Source organism: Sapajus apella, unplaced genomic scaffold (genome assembly GCF_009761245.1).
Source record: "Sapajus apella isolate SASKATOON/1434 unplaced genomic scaffold, GSC_monkey_1.0 scaffold19, whole genome shotgun sequence".
In the NCBI taxonomy this organism is placed as follows: Eukaryota; Metazoa; Chordata; class Mammalia; order Primates; family Cebidae; genus Sapajus; species Sapajus apella.
Window position 1 is genome coordinate 9,234,949 of NW_022436959.1, and position 23,407 is coordinate 9,258,355.

At 39.1% G+C, this 23,407-nt stretch overlaps 1 protein-coding gene and 2 long non-coding RNA genes across 3 annotated transcripts in view; 2 read left to right on the plus strand and 1 right to left on the minus strand.

Moving 5' to 3' along the window:
- Window positions 1–23,407, plus strand: part of JAZF1 (JAZF zinc finger 1) — a 342,544-nt gene that overhangs the window by 107,771 nt on the left and 211,366 nt on the right. The gene's annotated exons all lie outside the window — the stretch shown is intronic.
- LOC116557238 lies at window positions 12,172–18,612 on the plus strand. The gene is made up of 2 exons (XR_004271434.1): window positions 12,172–12,803; window positions 15,635–18,612. It is a non-coding gene; the product is annotated as an uncharacterized LOC116557238 (long non-coding RNA).
- Window positions 21,746–22,312, minus strand: LOC116557234. The gene is made up of 3 exons (XR_004271431.1): window positions 22,247–22,312; window positions 22,174–22,177; window positions 21,746–21,907 (listed from the first exon to the last, which is right to left on the minus strand). It is a non-coding gene; the product is annotated as an uncharacterized LOC116557234 (long non-coding RNA).

The window sequence follows — 23,407 nt, forward strand, 5'->3', positions numbered from 1 at the left end:
CCGTCTTTGGGTCTGTATGTGGGTGGCAAATGGTAAGTGAAAGGTTTCACTGAAATCTTGGCAGATTAGGAGCTGGGTTAAAAATACTTTTATGGGATGTACTAACTTTTGTGTATTAATATATTTATTGAAAAATGAAAATCTTTCCAAATGATTCTATGAGGAAGGAAGGAAACAAGAGTTGAATTATAAAAGTTTGAAAGGTAGATTAAAGATTTTTTGAGGGCAGTCGAGGCAGGGTTTTCAGAAGAATTTGAATTTAGCCACTAAACTGTAGACGCCTGCTGGTGTTGGAGTTGACAGAGGTGTATCTGTTGAGGGCATTGTATAAGATATTCGTCCTGGTGTATAAAAGTGGAGAAAAAATATGCTGTGATGAGCCCTATTCATAACGTTATGAACGCAGGTCTTGCCTGTGACTTAGAACAGTCTCATTTGGCATCAGACCTCCCTGCACACTGGCTTCTGGCTGCACCTAGTTGGATCTTTGAATCACATCGCATTGCTTGCTGACCTGTAGTATTTTACTACACAAAGGGATTCTGGCTCTCCAGAGCCGATTCCCTTTTAGACAGCTGCCTTCACCATGTAAGAATACTGTTTACCTGCCTTCACCTGGTACCCAGTTCTAGGTAAGATGCCTGCTGGTCGTGGCCCTGTTCCCACGAAGGGATTTGCAGCTTTTGTTTCAGTCAATCAAATTTATTGAGTGTCCGCCCTGTGTGTGCAGTATGCGGGTGCTGGGGATAGAAGGATGAATAAAACCACAGTCTGTGCCCTCGAGGAGCTCACACTTCAGTGGGGGATTTTGGACGACCTAAATGCTTCAGGACTTAGTAAGAAATAAGCCCAAGTACTTGTGAAATTTTAAGCTTTGTTGGTGAATGTCATGAAGAGAATTTGTACCTTCCTGTTGCCTTCATACTCTACCTCTGGCCCTCTGTGCTGTTCAAATGCCCGTCTTCCTGTGCTACCTCCTCTACCCTGGACCACTGCAGGACTTGGAGGGAGCTTGTTCTAAAGTCTAAGAAGAGCTAGATGATTTGTGAAACTTTCTTCAGACAGCTGCCACTGACAGCCTGCCCGGAGCCGGACGTGGGGCAGGATCGTGCCGGGATTTCTGTGACTGGACGGTGGAAAATTTTGCAAAAACATCTGTTCTATTTGGAGGGTCCAAATATTTTCAAAAACATTTGCTTAGCCAAAGCTCATATTTCACAAAACCTTTGCAGATATCTAGAAGCTTTTCTTCTTTTCCATATGGACATGGAAGCAAAGGAGAGGAAAATGTGGCCACATGTATGTTTTCAACTTCATATTTCCAAGTATTTGGCTTTTTCAGGCATGAAAACCAATCAGATCACTTTCGTGAGGTATGTGGTGCCTCTAGACTGTTCTCTCTCTTTTGGATAGATACATGAAGTCTTGAAGAAAGAAAAATTTCTCTAAACACAATGGGAGAGATTACAGTAATGATATCAAGCTGTAGTTTTAATTGCTTGAAAATAAACGAAGAAAAAGGCAACACAGCTGTTTGAGAGTGAGGACCAATCATGGGCAGAGCAGCAAAAAAACTCCCCTTTCCTGGGATGACTGCCAGGACTCAGCTCTCCACATCTGAAGACATTTTACAAAGCGCACTGTGCCGTGAGCAAGGAGAGAAAGGCATCCAGAGAAGGCGCGGGAGGACCTGAGTGAAATGCCGGGCTCTGGCTTCATCCCAGTCTGTGGGCCTCAAGGTCAGGGGAGTAGGAGCTCATGGCCAGACAGACTGGGATGATGGGGACTTCTTAGGGGACAATCTGAGTTTGTTCAAACTTGAGGGCATGAGTTTTTGAGAAAACTGCTCAACGCTCAATATGGTGAATGCTGCAGACCAAGCATGGAGCCGCGCCCAGCACCTCCAGGAGAAAAATGCTCCAAACTGTAAAGCTAAAGGCGTCTGCACAGGCCTTTAACTTGATTGCCTGCGAAGCAGAGGGCTGGAGATGAGTTTTCTCCCCCTTTATGTCATTATGTATGTTCCAAGTTGGGCATGGAGAGCAGCTCTTCTGCCCTTTGAACCTGGCACAGACCCAGGAAACGTGGGCCCCTCTCACTCCAGATGCATGGCTCAGGCGCGTGGAACAAATCAGCTAACTTTCCTTTGTTTCTTAATGCTAGGGAGCAGGCAAGGAGTTAAAGGCTGAAGGAAGTTGAGACACTTGTCCTTAAGACTATATTTAGTGAAGTGGAAGGTGCAGGATCTGCTGTTTGTCGTGTCACCGTAGAACAAGGAAGAATCCCCAAGGCACAAATATCTAATTGACGTACCATATTCAATCTCCAGATTAAAATGTACAGCCATGATGCGTGAGTCTCACTGTGAAAACAGCTGATTGGTGAGGAAGGTCAGTTCTCACTAAATTGGAAAGATGAGGCCGTGAGATCAAGAGGAAGCAGTGCTGAGCGGGAGTCCAGATAGCCGGCTCTGTTCCCTGTTCTGCCACCAGCTGTGGTGCTGGTTAAGTCACTGGGCTCTTCCATCCCCTCTCTGTCTTGTCAGGAGGCAGACTGGATGATGTGTAAGTTCCTCCTGCTCTGAAAATCCTTGAACTGAGGACCTGATTTCCAGAGCCCTGGGAACATCTTAGAAATGGAGTAAATTCCATGAGATTTTCCCAGGGGAGGCCTTGATCACATTTTGTTCAGTCATGTATGGTTGCCATGATACCAGGCAGCATTTTGAAACCATACACAGGGATGAGCTGTTCAGTCAATGGCCTAAATCACCTGCCTTTGCTATCTGAGCCAGTTTTTCGGCAATTCCAGGGGAAAGTAGGGGCAATTGTTAACACCTCAAAGATTTTGTATGATTTTAAAACAAAGTGGTCAAGTGTCAACATTGTTTACCAATGACTCACGTGTTCTTTTTCTCTTTGTTCTCCTTTTTAAAAAAATAACATTTCCTTGGTATGTCAATTTCTCTGTTCTATCTTGCATGCATGGAAAAGTATCTTGAAACCTATAATTTAAACCTCTCCGTTTTCCGTATTTTTCCTGCTCTTGAGATTCTCATGTGGCCCTGATTAAAATTTTAATTCGTCAGTAGAGTCAAATCTTATTAGTGCCATTCCAGCAATTGGGCACCAGTATCATTTGCAAACTCTGCAGGGAAGTTTGCCTTCACACAGTTTAGGAAGGATTCCGTTAATTAGATGAATGTTATAATTGATACAACAAGAGGATTGTTTAACTTAAGGGAAGCAATTTATTATGCATGCATGAGAAGCTGCTAGGTATTTACTGACCAATTGCATGCCCATTATGTATCCTTTTTGTATTTTAAAGATGGTCATCTTCTATTGTTTACCTCCTAGCCCAGTTTTTGGCACACTTGAAAGTACTACAAATTGTCTTTTAAAAACAGCAACAAAAAAAACTGGGACAGACGAGGTGGCTCACGCATGTAATCTCAGCACTTGAGGAGGCTGAGGCAGGCAGATCATCTGAGGTCAGGAGTTTGAGACCAACCTGGCTAACATGGTGAAACCCCATTTCTACTAAAAATACAAAATTTGCTGGGCATGGTGGTGCACACCTGTAATTCTAGCTACTCGGGAGGCTGAGGCAGGAGAATCTCTTGAACCCGGGAGGCGGAGGTTGCAGTGAGTGAGATCACGCCATTGCACTCCAGCTTGGGAAGCAAGGGTGAAACTCTGTCTCAATAAAAAGAAAAAGAACTACTTAGGAGCAGAGGGAGGCGGGAAAGGGCACTAGGCTGAGAGACTGAGGCTGAACCTGGGTTCTGGTCCTCACCTCAGCACTGATCAGCAGGTGAACATAAGTCATTTATCCCATCTGTACAGTTTGAAGATTGGGTAGAGACTTTGGACTGCCAACGTCCCCTTCCAACCTATTTTGACACTGAGATTTCACTAATTCAAACTAAATTGCCCTACTTGGTTCAAATAAATTATGTTTTTCTAAGTGGCCCAAATCTACCTTCTTCCTCATTTTTTTTCATTTTGCTAGACTAAGCAGAAAACGAGAAAATTTGCCAATGCTTTCTCCATCATTGGTTCTCCAGAGCTTTCCAGCAGCAGAAGTCAGACTACCTAAGGCCTGGTGTAGCCTGGGCAGCTGCTGCTGAGGCTCTGGCTGAAGCCTTGGCATTGATTCTCACAGGCTCCTGGCTGTGCTGTGTGGTCATCCTTTAAGTTGCTGGATTGTAGGGGGCCTGAGGTAGCCCAAAGGAGAGGGCAGGAACAGCAAGGGATTCCTTTGGGGATATGGGCACAACAGTATTTGCCAATGGAGAGATAAACAGTCCACTGGTTTAAGAACGAGAACAGCAGAACTCAGCCCTGCTGATGTCTGAGTTATCTCTGGAATCTTCTGATGGGGTAGGGAAACATTTTCGCTGAGGATAATATTTACCTTAATTCAAGTTCTTTAAACCCAGCCTTTCCTACCTCCATCTGCTGTGGACCTAGTAAATGACACAGCTTTGCTTAGTTGTCTGGAGTGAACACAAACTCTAGCATTTTCTCCTAGAGTTTTTATTCAGGTATCTCACAGCCATGGAGAGATGGCCGCAGCTTGTTAGAGATTCTTTCCAAGGGTAGGCAGGTACAAAGGAGTTAACCTGTGGAAGCTTCATGTGGAATAGGGACCAGCCCTGTGCTGAGATGCTGTAGGTACCTGCTAGTTCTTCTTGGCTCTGGATGAGCAGAGGCTGTCTTTGGATGGATTTTGTAGGATTTTTTGGATAGGATTTCTTAAAAAGACCATTCATCTTTTCAGGAGTCATAAAACGGAATTACAAACTGATTTTCCAATTAGAGTTTTAAAACAGTAACAACAAGCAAATCAACAGCAGCACCACCCTCTGGAAGGTGTCAAGGCAAGCACAGACACTTCTTTTCCAAGCAGGGACCTTGCAGTGCTCTGGCTGAGGATCATTATCTGGTTTGATGGTTCCCACCTTTTGTTGTTGATGCTTTCTTTGCCACTTCCAGCCCTGATCAGGTCTGTACCCAAGCCTTTCCAGTGTTCTTTTACAAAGCACCCAGCAGTCCTTAGAAATACCTCTGGTGACATTCCACAGCCTTAGAGATTTGTTTCTGTTATTGTTAGAATTCAGTGCATCTAAGGTGTGTGTTAACACTTCTGTAATGTTCTTAGCAAAGACTGAATCTGCCCTGGGGGTAATTTCTTTAGCATTTCTAAATTCTTGGTTCTAGGTGGAATAAAAACAAAAACAGAGATAACACTAGTGAGTTCTTTGCTTACGTTAGTAGTCCTCTTGCGAACATTTAACCGTGCTCCTGGCAAGTTTTGCAATCCATCTGGTCCAGTATTTTGGTCACAAGTAAAAATTTGCTTGATGGAGCTCAACATCCCACCCCCTGCTCTGTGTCAGATCTAAAATGTACACTGTTTGGGAAAGGAAAAGTAGCCCCAGGCTGTATTGCTAACACACAAATAAAACATGTTGTAGTTTTATTTTCTCTGCCTTTTCTCGTTTAAAAAGGACAAATATAGGACCCATATAACTTGCAATTTCCTAGGAAAGAAAAAGAAAAGGCATGAGGTGGTTGGGTGATTTTCTTTAGCTATCACATTAACCCTTGGTATTTTGCTACCTAGATAACAAGATGCTACGCAGAATGTAAAACATTTTGGTAATTTTTCGAAATAGTTGCAAAATTTCTAGGCCATCCTGCATTGACTTAGTAACACATGTTGGGCTAGGATAGTGACATTTACAGTCTGCTTGTTGGCAGAGGAAGGTCTGTGAAACATTGTGCAATAAACAAAGTGTGTTTCTTCCATTCCTTTACCTCGCTGTCTGATTGCTCTCTTGAGGCACCTCCCCCCTTCTCTCACCCACATCTCTTCCCTAGGTTTTCACTCTGCCTACATTTATCAAGAACCCCAAACTGTGTCTCCCTGACCCAAGCATGGCTCCCTTCTGGCCTCTCCTACTTAAAACCTACCACCCCCCAATCCTATTCCCAAAAGATTCCTTATCAATGCTCAGGGAGTAAGTCAGCTAACTGATTCTTTGGTCAGTTTCACCAACACCACAATTAATATGTAGGTTATTGTCTGCCAGGATCTGGGACTATGGAAGTAAAGAAGACCCAGTCATTCCCCTAAAAGAACTTAACCTAAATGGGATTCGGATATGCTTCTTGAGTGAGTTTGGACTCAGGATTGACAAATGCCCTTCAAACTTTTAGATTCTTAGATCTAAATTTTAGATTCTTAGATCTAAAGTTATCTAATGAATAACGCTATAGAATGAATATCTAATGGTGGAATTTAAGACATCCTGTTAGGCTGGTGAAGAAATTTTAAAGGCTGAGTGATCTAGTGCCTTTAAAATTGTACCTTGTTTATTCCACCTGCCCGTAAGATCATTAACAGAGCGGTCTTTAGTGAGAGAAAAAAAAAAAAACTTCTTTGGTTCTCAAGTTCCTAATCTGTGAAAGAAGACTGAGTTAGATGATCATCAGATCTCTTTATGCTTTATCCCACATTCGTGATATTTTGTTTGGCAAACATGAAGTATGAGGAAGTTCTGTTGAACCACTTGAGTGTTGTTGGAAGTTTGCTTCAACTGTCATCATATTAATATTAATTTGAAAATTTATAGAATTGTTTGTGGTCGTATTTCAGAATGCGTTCCTTAGTTTTTCACTTTAAAAACTAGTTCTTTGTTGAATGGGTGATAAATAGGACCACATTTGTTTTTGTTCTTTTCTAGTTAATAATCAATTTCCAGAAATGTTGCTTTCTGCTCCCATGTTGGAATAAAAATTTTGCTTATATAAGATTTTTACATAGTTTCCTTCTTTTAAATTTTATGTTGGTTTCCTGCTGGCTGGTTAAAGTAGAAAATGATGAGGTTTGAAATATGTTTCTATTTTGGGGAGAAATTAAAATTAAAAGACAAAAATCAGTAAATATATTGCCAGATTTTTCTGGTCATTAAGAGGTGTTAATTCTGGATCTTTGGTTTTCTTGATGCATGTAAATTTGCCTACTTCAGTCATATATATATATATATATATATAAATTATAATATACAAGATGTCCAATTTTTTTTACTCTTGGAAGTTACCTATCACTGTTAGACTAGTGTGACCTTTTAGAATATTTTTGGGGGAGAAAAAAATTGAGCATTTCTTGCAGTGATGTTGAAACTGTCTACTTAGATATGATATGCAACTCATTACATTTAAAATTCCTTTTTGCTAACTTTCACACTGTGGCATTTCTTAAGCCCTCCCTCACATGTCAAAGAGATGCATACAGATTGCAAACTATTTATTCAGGGAACCTCAAATGGTACTATAAATACAGTTGTAAAATGTCACGTTTTTTGCATGCTGGTGAATTAGATGTCCTAAAAATGTTTGTAATCCAAGATAGTTGCTTGTTTTTATTACCAAGGAACATGGGGAGATACTGCAAAAAATGCACGCTGCATATCCTTCTTTTCTTTCTGTTCTATTTTGCTATAGTAACTGCCGTATTATTGTGATTTTGTTTTATATTTTGATTTAATTTAGCTTTTACAATTAAGAGCCCAGGTTCAAAGAGATGTGATATGAAACTATTCTTAAAGATATTTGATTCTTTTTTTCCCCTGAATTATATGGGTTAGACACTTAAGAAGTGTTTAATAATGTTGGTCATTATTACAAGGGTGATTTTTTGGAGGAAATTTTTTGTTATCCTTTGCTATCAAGTCTTCCTGCCTTTCCTTCTCTTTTTTCACCTATACTCTGGCTCTATCCTCATTCATCTTTCAGTTCCTAGTCTGGAGTCTGTCCAATACGGGGTCCTAAAGGAAAGATGAATAAATGATCTATATTTTTAAATGCACTTTTTAATAAATCTTAGTTTCAAATGTGGAAGTAATTAGAATCTGCAAATTCTTGTTAAAATGTTTTAGAATATGGCATCGTGAAACCTATTTATTATTTTTAAATTATAAACAAAAGTCCAGCCCTTTTCTGTGGAAGAGAGAAAGAACAGGGTGTGAAAAAAGGATGAAATAATTAGTTTGACTTTAAATCCTTGGGTAGGCAAGGTGCTGAGCTTGGAATTTTTTCATATAAGCAAAGAATAAAATAAGCTTAGAAAGATGTTTTCTTGCATCATTCAAAGTTTTTCAAAACATGTGAGGAACACGGTAATTGGCCAAGATTTCAGCTGACATATACATGAAAAGACGGCATATTTTTAATGGTTAGAGTAAGTGGTATATGTTGAGGAAAGAGTACATGACTATATGGATTCAGAAATGCAGAATTAAACACTGTCAGTCTGGGTCAAACAAGGAGACAAAAACCACATAGGAATTTAAACAGAGGAATTTTAATATAAGGAATTACTAAGCTAAGACAGGAGACTTACTATAAAGGTGTAAAGAGAACTCAAAAAGTACCGTAGGGCTGAAGAAAAATATGCAAGGAAGGACACACTTGGAAGCCACTCCCCAAGGCTGGGTTCAGACAGTTTTGGAGAGGATGTGGATGTAGCTCCCTGCAGTGGCACGGTTTACTGGCTTTGGGGCACAGACAAACCTGAGGCTCATGGGGCCCTGGGGTACCACAGTGGGCACAAAGCCTACAGCATGCAAGGTCTATGTGGAGACCTGTGGAAAGGTGGTTTCCCAGCCTCAGGACAGGGCTCCATAGTCACTAAGGGACTGCATGCTCTGCACACAAGACTGGAGCAGAGATATCCCTGTATACATGCGCCACTGAAGGACAGTGAAGCAGGAGCAAGAAAACGTCGAAACACGGTACTCTGGAGCCAATACAGTGTCCCTGCAGCGCCCTCTACTGACAAAGCCTAATGTTGGCTCATTCAACGTTAGGCTTTGAGTAAAGAAGAAATGGTTTGAGTGCAGTCCATTATCACAGAGCAGCTACTAAGGGGTGTATTTGGAGTTGAGCAGTGATCACCTGACAGCTGGCACAACCCCAAATCCTAATTTAGCCAAATTGTGTTCATGATAATGAGTGTGATTTTGATACTTTAAAAATGTTCACATATTAAAATCAAGAAATACTTGTCTTACTAAAGCCAGCTCTTTCTGATTGTATGCATAGTACATGCCTTTTTTATATGATTTGTAATATATTGGGTTTTGGCCTTTGTATATACAGCCACTCTGGGCCTGAAATTTCTCATGGCTCTTATTTGTACAGCTCTGTCTCATAGGGCTTAGTAAGAGCAAGGGATAAGCACGTGTAACAAAGCCCACTTCTTTTTCTTATTAACATTCTCACCTTTACACTTGATGGCAACAGTGACTCCCTCCATTAGGCATCATTAAAATTATTCTTTGGGTTATTTTGATTAATGCTTTTTAATTTCATTTTGCTCCTTCTTGGTCCTAAATTACAAGAGCAGTTAAATAGGAGTGTTCAGTGGAGTGTGTCTGCCATTCATTGTTATGCATATATTTATGTGTTTTGTGTACTTTCTTAAATAGAAGCTTCATAAAAATGAGTGCATTGGCAGAAATGTTTATGTAAAATTACATTTTGCAGAGCTTGATTTTACAACAGAATAATATGAGAGAGAATATTAAGGAGTAGAAAGCAGCATCTGCATTGTAAGGTCTCATCATCGTGCCACAATCTAATAGTAATAGTAATAATAATGCCGTTTTGTTCTTTGGAGTGCTGACTATGGCCAGGCATGTTCTAAGTGCTTTACTGCATTAACTCATTTGATCCTTACAAAACCCACGTATGAGGCAAGTACTATTCGTATTCCCATTTTACAAATAGAAATATTAAAGCAGAGTTTGAATAACTTCCCAAGGCTGCCTGGCTAATCAATGCTGTGCAGAAGTTTGAACCTAGGCAGTCTGGTTTCAAAGCTCTCATTTCTGAACCACTGTAAATCATACTGCCTGCAGGATCAGTGGAACAGATTTTTTTTTTTTTCAATTGTACTGCCAATCCGACAAGACAGGAAGAAATGCTGAGATGCTAAATACCAAGTAAAATTTGGAAACTCAGAGCTCTGGAGGCTGACTTTCACCCTGAACTTGCTCTTAGGTTTTTACAACCTCCCGAGCCACAGAAGGCAAAACTCTAGGCCCACCCACGTTGAACTGTATAATTAACAAAGGCTGCTCCCACCATGGAACTGGTACCTCTGAGCTATATTCTCTTGGTAATGGCAAGCTAGAAAAAAACCTGAGACTCCTCCAAGGAAAATTTTCTGTCTTGAACCTTAGAGCTGTGTGGAGGAGCAAAAAATAAATCTCCTCAGAAAATTTGTAACCACAGAGCAGCTCATGGATTTACAGCTGAAATTCACACTAGCTGAATGGTCAGAAAAACATTCAGCTTAGAATCTAATTAAAGTCGTACCACGTTAGTAGTCTCTCTTGTCACCTAGCAGAAGCAAATGCAGATTTTTTGTGAAGGAATTCTTTCTTAATTTGACCATAAAGAACCCTTATGGAATTCCTAAAATACATCAGCTCCCATTCAAAAATCTCAAAACACACAAAAGAAATTATTGTTCAAAAACACCTCTGCAGTATCAACCTGCAAAGACTTCAGATAATGAATTTATCAGACAGTACATAAAATAAGTGTGTTTAGTGTGTGTACAAAAATGAAAGAGGAGATCGAAAATATATCTAAGGTACAAGAGTATTGAAATAACAAAGAAAATTTGAAAATGAGGCAGGTACAACTTATATTAACTAAAAATATAGAAACTTAACAGCTTGATAGGCAATCAATGACAGATCAGATAGAATCAAATAAAGAATTAATAAGCTAGAAAATGAAATTGAATAAAGTATTTAGAATGTAGTACTACAAGACAAAAAAGATGAAATATATAGAAGAGGGCAAAAAGAGAGAACAGTGAATTTTCCAGAAGTTATTAAAGATACCAACACATTAAACAAGATTAAATTTTGAAGAGGTCCATATGTCTAGATGTAACATAGTAAAATAGCAGAGTACCGTGACAAAGAGAAAACCCTTAAGCAGTCACAGGGAAAAGACATGTAGCTTTCAAAGGGGCAGTTCAACTAACTATAGTGATGACAGACAGAAAATAGTGGGACAATGTCTTCAGAATACAGAGAGAAAATTAGCCTGTAATTGTATGCTCAGCCAAGTCTGTCTTTCAAAAATGAAGGTAAAATTAAGCAATTTTCAGACCAGGGAAAGAGGAGCAACATATTATCACAAAAGGAGATTCTAAAATATGTACTTCGAGAAGAAGGTAAGAGATCATGAATAGAAAGACCAGAGTTAAAAGAAGGAACCAGAAGTAAAGTGGTAAATATGTGGGCAAATTTGAATCAACAGTAACTATCTTTTGAGCTTAAGAAACCAAAATATGTGTCATTTATAGCACATATCAGTCAGGAGGTGATTAGATATAACATGTTATTTGGGAGGAAGGTAAAGAAATTGGCATGTTTAGGTTTTGATACATTATATATAATTTCAGTATTTTCAGAATAACCACTAAATTATATTAAATATAAATGGACAAATTATTCCAGTTAGGAGACAAAGATTATCGGTCTGGAGTTTTAAAAAGTTTGGCAGTGTGCTGCTTCCAAGAATCATCTTCACAACACATGAAGAAAAGTTGAAATGAAAACTATTTAAAATTATATGTCACGCAGAGTCCTACCAAAAGAAGCCTGGTATATTAATAATGGAATTTAAGGCCAAAAAATATTAATGATAAAGAAGGTCCCAGCAGGTTCCATTTACCAGAGACATAAAACAATTCTAAACGTTTATATGCTTATTACATTACTACGATGACCCCAGAATATGTGATGTTAAAATTATTGAAATCACAAGGAAAAATAAAACTGTCTAGTTATAATGGGGCAGATTTTAATCTCTTTATCTCTCTAATTGGTTGATCAAGCAGGCAAAAAAACAGTAACACAATTAGTGTTAAGCTTGAGGTAAAAGACATATAGGCCAGGTGCAGTGGCTCACACCTATAATCCCCGTGCTTTGGGAGGTCAAGGCAGATAGATCACGAGGTCAGGAGTTCAAGACCATCCTGGCCAAGATGGTGAAACCCTGTCTCTACTAAAAATACAAAAATTAGAGCAGGCGTGGTGGCAGGCGCCTGTAATCCCAGGTACAAAGGAGGCTGAGACAGGAGAATTGCTTGAACCTGAGAGGTGGAGATTGCAGAGAGCTGAGATAACAGTACTGCACTCCAACTTGGGCAACAAAGCAAGACTCCATCTTAGAAAAAAAATTAAAAACATATAAAGAACCCTTCATCCAACATTTGAAGTGGGACAGCATTTTAAGGGCATGTAAAATACTTAAGATAATTGACTGCAATGAAAATATTTAAGAAAATTGCACTATAAACTCAGTAACAAAAACTAGAAGAAAACTTGTATGTTTAGAAATGATGAAGCATGCATGCAAATAAATTGCAGGGCAAAGCAGACAATATGGGAAGTGTAAAATATTTAGAAATAAATAATAATGAAAATATTCTATGTTAAAACTTATGGGATATAGCTGAATAGTACTTAGAAATGTATTGAAGAAAGGCTGGAAGTTAATGAGATGAAAGCATCTGTGCTGTACTGTTCCCTGCTCAAGTTGGTTAAACTAGGAACTGTGTTTCCCAGATTCTCTTTCCTTGTATAAGAAGGCCAAAAGATGAATTTGTAGGAGACTGGTGGGTAGAATAAATGAAGCAGTTGCCTTTGTTTTCCAGAGGACTTCAGGGTGAAATGAGATGATGAACAGAAATAGAGGCAGATGCAGGTACGTTCTAGCTTGTCCTCATTTTCGTCCTTTCTGCATCTAGTTCTTCTTCCCTTTGGCTGGCCACCTCAGGTTCTTTACTGTGGACCCACAAAAAGTGAGCTTTCGGCTGGGTGCAGTGATTCATACCTGTAATCCCAGCACTTTGGGAGGCTGAGGTGGGCGGATCACCTGAGGTCAGGAGTTCGAGACCACCCTAACTAACATGGAGAAACCCCGTCTCTACTAAAAAATACAAAATTAGCCGGGCGTGGTGGTGCATGCCTATAATCCCAGCTACTTGGGAGGCTGAGGCAGGAGAATTGCTTGAACCTGGCAGGCAGAGATTATGGTGAGCCAAGATCGCGCCATTGCACTCTGGCCTGGGCAACAACAGCGAAACTCTGTCTCAGATAAAAAAGTCAGCTTTCCTTAGACCTCTCTGTGAATCCTCCACTTTGTAGATCCACTTTGGTGTGATATGAGCCTGGCTTGAGTTCCCTGCATAGAAACTCTAACTGGCCCTCCTGCTCCAGGGCTTCAAAAGGAGTGAGTGCTGTCCCCACCAGGATCAGCACCACCAGCTTCACTTCCCCAGCGCCTCCCACAGTAGCAAGGTGTAATTGCTGTAAGCATTCCTCCTGTCGCATCACTGGTAGTGGTTCTGCGTCCCTGACTGGTACAGCATCCAGCCTCAGTTAGAAAAAAAAACCACCCAATAACCCCTCAGAAAATGGAAGGAAGTAATGAAACAAGAACTGGAATTAAGGGGAAAATATAAAAATTTTACATTAGACAGGATCATGAAAGCCAAAAGTTTGTTCTTTGAAAAGATGAATAGAGTTGACAAACCTCTGCCAAGACTGATCAAGGAAAACAAAAAGAGAAAAGCCACAAGTAAATGATGTTAGTAACTGCAGTTAGAGCAGAGATTTAAATCTAATAAAAGAATATTTTGAACAAATTTGAGACTAATATGTTTTAAATCTTAGACACAATGGGAAAATTCCTAACTCATTAAAACTGACTTAAAAGGCTACAAAGACCTGGATAGCTTATAACTATTAAAAATAGGAGTCAGAAATCTCGTAAGTTGGGTGATGGGTCATGAAGATTCATTATAACATTCTCTCCACTTTTCTGTATGTTTGAAAAATCTCTGTACTCAAAAATTAAAGATTAAAAAAACTTTTCATAGAGACAACACCAGGCCCAGATGTTTTTACCACATAAGATGATTGAGGATTAAATGAGATAATACATATAAAGTACTTAGAGAGTACTTGGCACAATATTAAGTGGTCAGTCTATTATCACTCTTAACATTCCTTGGGCTTGTTTGCAGGATCACTCCAACCTATACTGAGGTATGAAAGTAGAGTTTAAAATAGATAATCTCTGAAAACCTCACAAAGGTAGACACAGAGGTTAAGGTCATAAAAACATTTTTTATGTACTTTTACAGTAATCAGACTGAAATCGTCCTTATACTGCTGATTCATTTATTTAGCAAATTGTTTACTAAGACGTGGGTTAAAGGTGAGATTCAGCCTCGCCCCTATCAGGTAAACCCTCTTTAACGTGCAGTGATTTCTGGACTTCAGTAATGAGGGTAACATGATAGATAGCTAGGAACTTGCTTTAATTTTACTTTCTATTATTGAGAAATTCAGAAAAATAGCCAAATTAGTGTATTGTTCAGGTGTTCCAGAATAAATTTACGGAATGAACATTTTAGCATGCTCTAGAATAGCAGCTCAAACTCTTGTCCCGTAAAGGCACAAAACATTCTGATATGTGTGTATTCATAAAGGAGAGTACAGACAGCCCTCAACTTAAGAGATGGGTGGCTTCTGCAACGTTGTTGTACCTTAATTCTTGAGTCATGGAGGTGAAGAGCTACAGACTTGGGAATGGGTTTCAGGAGCAGAGGACAGGAGTGTGCACCAGGAATTGTTAGGGTAAAGAAGACAAAGAAAAGGGTGCTATGCAGCCACATAGGTGATTGCAGAACAGCAGCCTGAGCCTCAGCTAAGCATGAAACCAGGTAACTCTCCTGACTTCATGAGCTGTGTTTGCTTTCAGTTTAATCCCTAGTTCAGCACTTGTGATAGGGTGACATGATTCTTAAGGAGGAAAAGGTTTGGAATGATTTCTTCTGTGAAATTTCATGCTCACACTCAGGTAATACATTCAGTCCAGCCTCAACAATTTCTTTCTTTTTTTTTCTTCTTTTTTGTAGTTGTTGAAATAGATCAAGGAATGAAGCTGCCACGTGGTATTGCCCTTTGAGTCTTGTAGTTAATTTTTTTATGGTAAAGACTTGCACTCCCACGAGTCCCATCTGACACGAGGCTGTTCTCTGCTGTCATGTACATGTGATGTGAACTGCCTCCTTTTACTGATTAACTTGCCTCCTTTTATTAATTAGTGCTCATTTATGCTTTAGTTTATTGCGTGCTCCAGATTTTTTTTAAAAGAGATACACTCTAAATCATATTCCCTCACCCGTTTATTATCTACCCTTGGTCACTCACTAGATATTTATGGAGCCCTTGCACTGTGAAGCCCTGAGCTGGGTGCTTCAGAGGATTCTGTGACGGATAAGACACTGTCTCTGTTCACAAAGAATGGAAAGCAGAAGGAGAAAACAGGCTACTGTGTAGCTAAAGTATCAGGCAGAAGATAAGCACCATAGTACAGTGTTTTCTGAGAAATCAAAGGAAGAGGGGGTTGAATCCTGACTATCCTGAGCTATGAGGCCATAAACAAGTTACTTAACATCGCTGAGCTTCAATTCCTCCATCTGGAACGTGGGGCTTGTATTACATGTGTTGCTTTGTTGTTTTCAGGAATAAAAGTGATCTCTCTAAAGCACAGTGTGTGGGAAACAGGCTCTCCTTCAGGACAGCTATTTTCATCAAATCAGCAAATAATTGTTGTGTACCTACTCTGTGCCAGATGCTCTTCCAAGCCCAAGAGATAACATTGGTGAATAAAACAGAGAGCCTTGTCTTCGTGAAGCTTACATTGTATGTGGAAAATGATATTAAAACATTATTAATTAACAAATCCATAATAAACAAAGATTTCTTGCTGTTACTGTTAGAGTATCCATTTGGAGAAAGCTGGAAAGGTATATATGTGTTTAACAGTCCAAGATGGAAATTTGGGGAGGGGTGGATGTAGAGGAGAGGAAATCATGCGTACCAAAGTGTGGGCTGGGAGGCCTTCATAGGATGGGCTTAGGGAAGGCTGTTGAGGGGTGCTCTGGGCCAGGGCATGTGGCTAACCCTGCAGCGGGGAATGAGTGCTGGGCCAGGGAGTTTATAGACAGTGATAAACCATGAAGACCCATCAGGGATTTTTAACCTGGAATATGATATGATCAGAGTGGAACTTTAGGAATTTCAATACGTTAGTGATGCAAAAAGGAGTTAGAGGGGAAACTAGATTAGAAGTTCTTGGAGAGATCAGATCATTACAAAATTTAGTTTAAAAAAAAAAAAAAAATCCTGAAAGGAATGAATTGGAGCCATCCTGTCCTTTAGTAAGTCTATATTGGGAACTTTTAAAATTTGATTTTTCAAAGTCTTATTAACATGCGGTACACGAATTCTACATGTACTTGACTGATTTTTAACAATTGCATATTTCATCTATAGCTCTGGTAAACACCATGCAGATCAAGATACAGCACATTGCCATTGCCAGCACCTATACTGGGGACTTTTGCCTCAAAGTGCAATGTGAGCAGCATTCACTATAGGTTGTTTTAGGGAGGGATGGTGAAGTCTATGAGGTAAATCCTACCTAGCGCCAGCCGTCTTTTCAGCTCTCCGGTCCATCTCCCTCCCCTTCCTTCCTGAGCAGCCAGTTGCTACATTAACCAGACAGCAGGAAGAAAGGCAGACTGTGTCTACCAGCGTCTGTACCTCTTCCTGCGTTAACTTTTTAAGTGGGATACACCAGGCACATTTACCCTAATGGCCTCGAGCATGAGAGAATCACATATTATACCAGGCCCTGGGTTTCCTAGAGGGAAATGGCAGAAATATTTACAAGTAGCTTTAGTGTGGCCAGAACATACCCAAACAGACGGCAAATAGAGATCCTGTCAGCGAGTGTACAAGGGGAGGCTTCACTGGGGCACGGCTGGGGAGCAAGGGCCCTAGGGGCAGTGTTTTTTGCCATTCTCCCTCTCAAAAGTAATTGTAAAGTGTTCTCTTCGTGTATATAGGAAGGGACTCGTTTTCTTTCCCGTGCTGGTGACTGCCTTGACATACACTAGTTGAATATACGTGCATCAGTTGTTATAAAGGACAACTGGGATTGGTTAAATTTAAAAGGGTATATTCTTTTAAGTTATATCTCTTCAACTTCTATAACAACTTACTATGGGGTCAGTTTTATGCTAGAGCAAATAGGAGAAGTATCCTATTAATAGATAAATGGTATTGATTGAGCAAGAGTGATGACTGACTGAAATTAGTGCTTTGTATATTTAAGTAGATGTAGGATTTTATGCTCTGTGGGAAACAGAATTTGAAGGTTATGTTCTACTTCACTAATTGGTTCAAGGCACATTTACTTTCCAGAATGAAGATGGGAGGTGTATACTTGGGGAGATATGCAAAGTGTGAAATAGACAAGGATTCCTACCTTAATTGAAGACATTGAATTTTAATCTGGGAAGGAGCATAAAGACTAATGGCTTCCCTTTTTTCTTTTTCTTTTTGCTTTATTCAACAGTTTTTTAAAAAGATTGATGCAGAGCTGCTTGGCACATGGGGTGGGAAAGGTGAGGACAGTTCCAGTAAGGCCCTCTAGCAACTTCTCAGTATGAGTGGATTCAGCCCATATCTTCTTAACCCCCTCCAGTTCTTTCCCTACATTACCAATCCTTTGCTCAAAAGCCAAGAGCTGGTGTTATGAAATTTAAGAAAAGCGATTTCATTTCCAACTCTTATTAGTTGAAATCTCTCTTTGGGATCACATTTATTTTGGTTCTTTGGGATACTTTTTGCCATTAATAGGATGTATGAAAATACTATTTTATCTATTGTTTTCTTATGCTATATAGTAGAATCAATTTCTTCAATTATTTCCTGAGTACACTCCTGCAAAAGATTTATTCCTCCTATCTGTGTAATTGTCATAGAGTTGGCAAGGATGCAGAAAAATTGGAATGCTTGTGCATTGTTTATGGGAGTAAAAAACAGTACAGCCATTATGGAAAACAGTTCCCCTAAACGGAAACAAAACATTATAGAAAACATGTTCCTTAAAAAACTGAAACTAGAATTACCATGTGATTCAGCAAACCCACTTCTGGATGTATATCCAAAATAATTCAAAGCAGAGTCTCAAGAGAGTTATTTGCACACCCATTCTTTACAGCATTATTTACATAGCCAAGGAGTACAAGTGACCCAAGTATCCATCAACAGATGAGTCAATTAAGAAAGTGTGGTGTGTAATTTCAGTGGAATATCATGCAGATGTAAAGAAGGAAATCCTATCACATTACAGTATTGCCAACCCTCGAGGACAATATGCTAAGCAAAATAAGTCAGTCTCAAAAGGCCATACATGAGTCAAAGCATATGACATATCTAAAGTCAAAATCATAGCAACAAAGTAGAAAAGCAGTTGTCAAAGGCTAGGGGAGGGGAAATTAGTATTTAATGGGTATAGAGTTTCCATTTTACAAGATGGAAAATTCTAGAGATCTGTTGTACAACAATATGAACATACATAACACTGCTGAATTATAGACGTAAAAGTAGTGAAGATGGTAAATTTAATATTGTATTTTTTACCACAATTTTTTTAAAAAGCCTGTCTCCATTCTTGTCACTGTTTCATTGAATGAAAATGATTTCTCATCTTTGTGAATGTCCTATATTCTAAAACTAGGATTCTTAGCTTGATTTTTGTAAGTTTTATTTTTACATCCTCGTTGATCAGCATATCAACTAATCACAAGTAACACAAAGATACAAGTTGCTTTGCTCTGTTTCAGTTAAGAAACTGAAATGATTACAGGTGTTTGTTTTAATTTGTTGAATACTTCTACAATTCCTGTTGTGCCAGATGGCTTATACATAGCTAGAGAAGCCACTTGTAGGTAAAGTCTTGACAGTAGATTGTCTGCTTTTCACTGACGTAAAATGGCAGGGTTAATAGGGATTGCTTTCTTTCAAAAGTTTTTATAGTAGATTTTTACACCTGCCTATCAATTATCAAATTAGCAAATTGATTCCAGAAACTCAAATAAAATGCAAGTGAAGGAAAGACAAAAAGGTATGTAATTTCCTTGGTGCTTTTCAGCTTCTCAAGAACAGGAGAGCACCCATTTTTTTTTTTTAATACGAGCAGTTTACAGCCACTCATGGTTAAATGGTTTATAGGATTCTTTGTAACAAAAGGTGGTCTAATTACCAAGGAGGAGAGAATAAATATAACCAGGTTATTTACAATGTGTGACTTACTTAAATTATGATCCTGTTAACTATACAAAAATGACAGAAAACAGAAACATCAGAGCAAATTAAACATTTTGGCTTTTCATTAATGATCTTGAATATAGGAGGTGTGCACAAGGTTAATTTTTTTTTTCTTTAAACATCACATGAGGCTTGCCCTCAGAGTGAACCTGCAGTTTCAGATTCAGTGCATTGGCTTCTAAACAGAAAAAAATGACAGTATTTTTTCTGTTCCACTAGTCCACACGAGAATGTTTAGTTTGTCAGTAAATCATGTGGTAAGGTTTCTAATGCCCGTCTAAATCAATTTTAGGTGTGATTTCTTTCCTTGTGATTTCTGTTCTGAGTTACTAGTTGATTTTAATTGTTCTTATTTGCAGGCTTTAAATATTGATGGACTGTGTTATTTATAGCACTCTTTGGTGGCACTGACCTTTGTAGGGAGTTTGCATATGAACCCCGGGACATTTTTTTTTAGTGGGGAAGTGGGATGGGTGAGGCTTGTTGGGGAGACACGTTAGTTATAAGTGAAACAGATGAGTATGCAAAAGGAGCTAGAAAAATTAGTTTTCAGGAGCCAGTTTGCAGGAGACAATGCAGAACTTTACCAGATTAGAACTATTATTTATTATAAGAATATTATACTCACTTGAAATATAACAATAGTTTCTTTTAAAAAGAACAGTTATAGTGGAAGACTTTATTTTATTTTATTTATTTATTTTTGAGATGCAGTCTCGCACTGTTGCCCGGGCTGGAGTACAATGGCATGATCTTGGCTTTCTGCAAACTCTGCCTCCCAGGTTCACATGATTCTCCTGCCTCAGCCTTCTGAGTAGCTGAGATTACAGGTGCACACGACCATGCCTGGCTAATTTTTTGTATTTTTAGTAGAGACAAATTCTTGACCTCGTGATTCCCACCTCGGCCTCCCAAAGTGCTGGGATTACAGGTGTGAGCCATTGTGACCAGCCATAGTGGTACACTTTCATATCCCTTTAGCAGAAATTGACAGAATTACTAACAAAAGAAAGCATATGTAAAATATAATTAACACAGTCAACAAACATGACTTAATGAGAGTATTTAGAATTCTTCTTTTTTATCCAACGATAAGAGAACATATATTCTTTTCAGGTACTTACGTGACACTTACAAAAACTGACAAAGACTAAGTCACAAAGAAAATCTCTATGCATTTCAAAAATTGTACATCATGCACAGTCTAAATTCTCCAAACAAGTTACAGTAATAGTAGATGTTAGCCTTCCCAAATCTAACAACATGGACATTTAAAAATACTATTCTTTATAACTGTTATTGTTGTGGAATAAAATTCATATAAGATAAAACAGACCCTATTACAGTATACAGTTCAGTGGTTTTCAGTCTATTCGCAGAGCTGTGCAGCCATCAACACTGTCTAAGTTCAGGACATTTTCATCACCCCCAAAAGAAACCCTGTGCCCATCAGCAGTCACTTCCCATTCACTTCTCTCTTCAACTCCTGGTAGCCACTAGCCTACTTTCTGTCTCTATGGATTTGCCTTGTGACATAATAAAAATATAAATATATTGGTTTCTGCTTCTGGTGCCTCGCACAGAGCTCCTAAAAGCTTTGTAATGTTGTGAGCAATAGGGATGCTAAGTATATCTTTAATTCTAATATTTGGTCTTTGACCCCAGTTCCTGACACAGAGCTTCTATATCTCCTGGAATTTCCTGAGTGACAGGAGTATCTGTTGTTCTAATGAGGCAACTCTTTGTGGGTTTCTGAATGGGGCTGGCCACCAGAAAGACCAAGCCATGGTTAGAAGGTTAGAGCTTTCAGCTCCACCCACCAGCCTTAGGGAGGGGAGAGGAGCTGGAGATTAAGTTCATAATCAATCATGTCGATGTGATGAAGCCTCCATAAAAATCCCTAAAGCCTGGGGCTATGAGAGTTTCTGGGTTGGTGAACATGTGAAGGTGCTGTGATAGTGGTGTGTTCAGAGAAGGCATGGAAGTTCTGTGCCTTTCCCATAGCTTGTCCTATGCCATTTGGCTATTCCTGAGTTGTGTCCTTCATAGTAGGTGGATAAATATAAGCAAAGTGTTTCTCCTGGTTCTGTGAACCATTCTAGCAAATAATTGAACCTGAAGAGAATGCCCTCTTTACGAGAACTTTCTATTTATCGCCGGTTGTTCATAAGCACAGGTAGCTACCTGGGCTTTCAGTTGACATCTGAAATAGGGACATTCTTGCGGGGCCGATCCTTTACCTGTGGGAACTGACACTAACTCTGATTAGTGTCGTAATTGAATTATTGTAGAACATCAGTTGGTGTCTGCCAAGGATTGGAGAATTGCTTGGTGTGAGGGAAAAAAACCCACAAGTCTGGTGTCAGAATTGAAGTATTGAAAGTAGTAGAATAGAGAGAAATGGTTTCATCATGCCTCTTCTAGGCATTTCATATAGAAACATGTAGTATGTGGCCTTTTTCCCTGGCTTCTTTTCCCTAGCATGTTTTCAGGAGTCATCAATGTTGTAGCATGTATCAGTACTGCCTTCCTTTTTATGGCTCAATAATATTCCATTGTGTGGTTATACTACATTTTGTTTATCCATTCATTCATTGATGGACATTTGGGATAATTCTTTTTTTTTTTTTTTTTTTTTTTTTTTTTTTTTTTTTTGAGACAGAGTTTCACTCTTGTTACCCAGGCTGGAGTGCAATGGCGCGATCTCGGCTCACCGCAACCTCCGCCTCCTGGGTTCAGGCAATTCTCCTGCCTCAGCCTCCTGAGTAGCTGGGATTACAGGCACGTGCCACCATGCCCAGCTGATTTTTTGTATTTTTAGTAGAGACGGGGTTTCACCATGTTGACCAGGATGGTCTCGATCTCTTGACCTCGTGATCCACCCACCTCGGCCTCCCAAAGTGCTGGGATTACAGGCGTGAGCCACCATGCCCGGCCCATTTGGGATAATTCTACCTTTTGGCTATTATGTATAATGTTGCTTTGAACATTCATTTACAAGTTTTTGTGTCAGCATTTTTTATAATTCTTCAGTGAATGAAGAAATTGTAATGAAAATGATAAACTATTTCGAAGTTACTGAGAATGAGAATACTTCATATAGGAACCCAGAATTCTGGCCAAAGCGGTTTTCAGAGAACAGATTATAGCCTTAAAGACATTTATAAGAAAATTAAACATGATTTTTTTTTTTTTTTTTTTTTTGAGACAGAGTCTATCTCTGTCACCCAGGCTGGAGTGCAGTGGCACAATCTTGGCTCCCCGCAACCTCTACTTCCTGGGTTCAAGCGATTCTGCTGCCTCAGCCTCCCAAGTAGCTGGGATTACAGGTGCCCGCAACTATGCCCAGCTAATTTTTGTATTTTTAACAGAGATGGGGTTTCACTGTGTTGGCCAGGCTGGTCTCAAACTCCTAACCTTGTAGACATTCTTTTTGTCAGCATCTACCTAAAAAAGAAAAGAATCTTAGAAGTGCTGAAAATAAATGAACTAAGTATTCAAATCAATACTTGAGAAAAAGAGCAACTATGATAACAAAGCAAAAAGCTAAATAATGTAAGTTAATAAGTTCAGAAATTACATCAAACAAGATTAAAGACAAAAACCTAATGATTTGTTAAAACACATCTCTTTGAAAACATTGATAAAATAGGAACACCTGGCAAACTTACTTAAGGGGAAGAGGGAGATAGAACCAAAGGTTTCTAAAATTTTTTTATATGTCAGTCTTTTATAAATGAATTTGAAAATTTTAAACAATCATAAATTACCAAAAAATGACTCAAAAAGAAATATATGACTAGAAAGGAGCCACAGAAGAAAGTTGGTCTTTCGTCTGTCTGTCCATCCATCCATCCATCCATGGAGGGTCCATTCATTCCAACCAGCCATCTAATTCTTTTGGAAAAGTAGCCAAATCTCCTTCCTCCTAAATGATACTAGGCACAGATTTTGTTATTTTACTGGTAATTTGTACACCTCCAAAGCATAGGAAAGGTAGGACACATCCAGGCTTATTCTACAGACTGGTTTAACTCTTGTTACCTAAACCAGGCAAGAATATGACCATCTAATTTATCAATATAAGTGTAAACCAAGTACAGAAAAATACCAGAA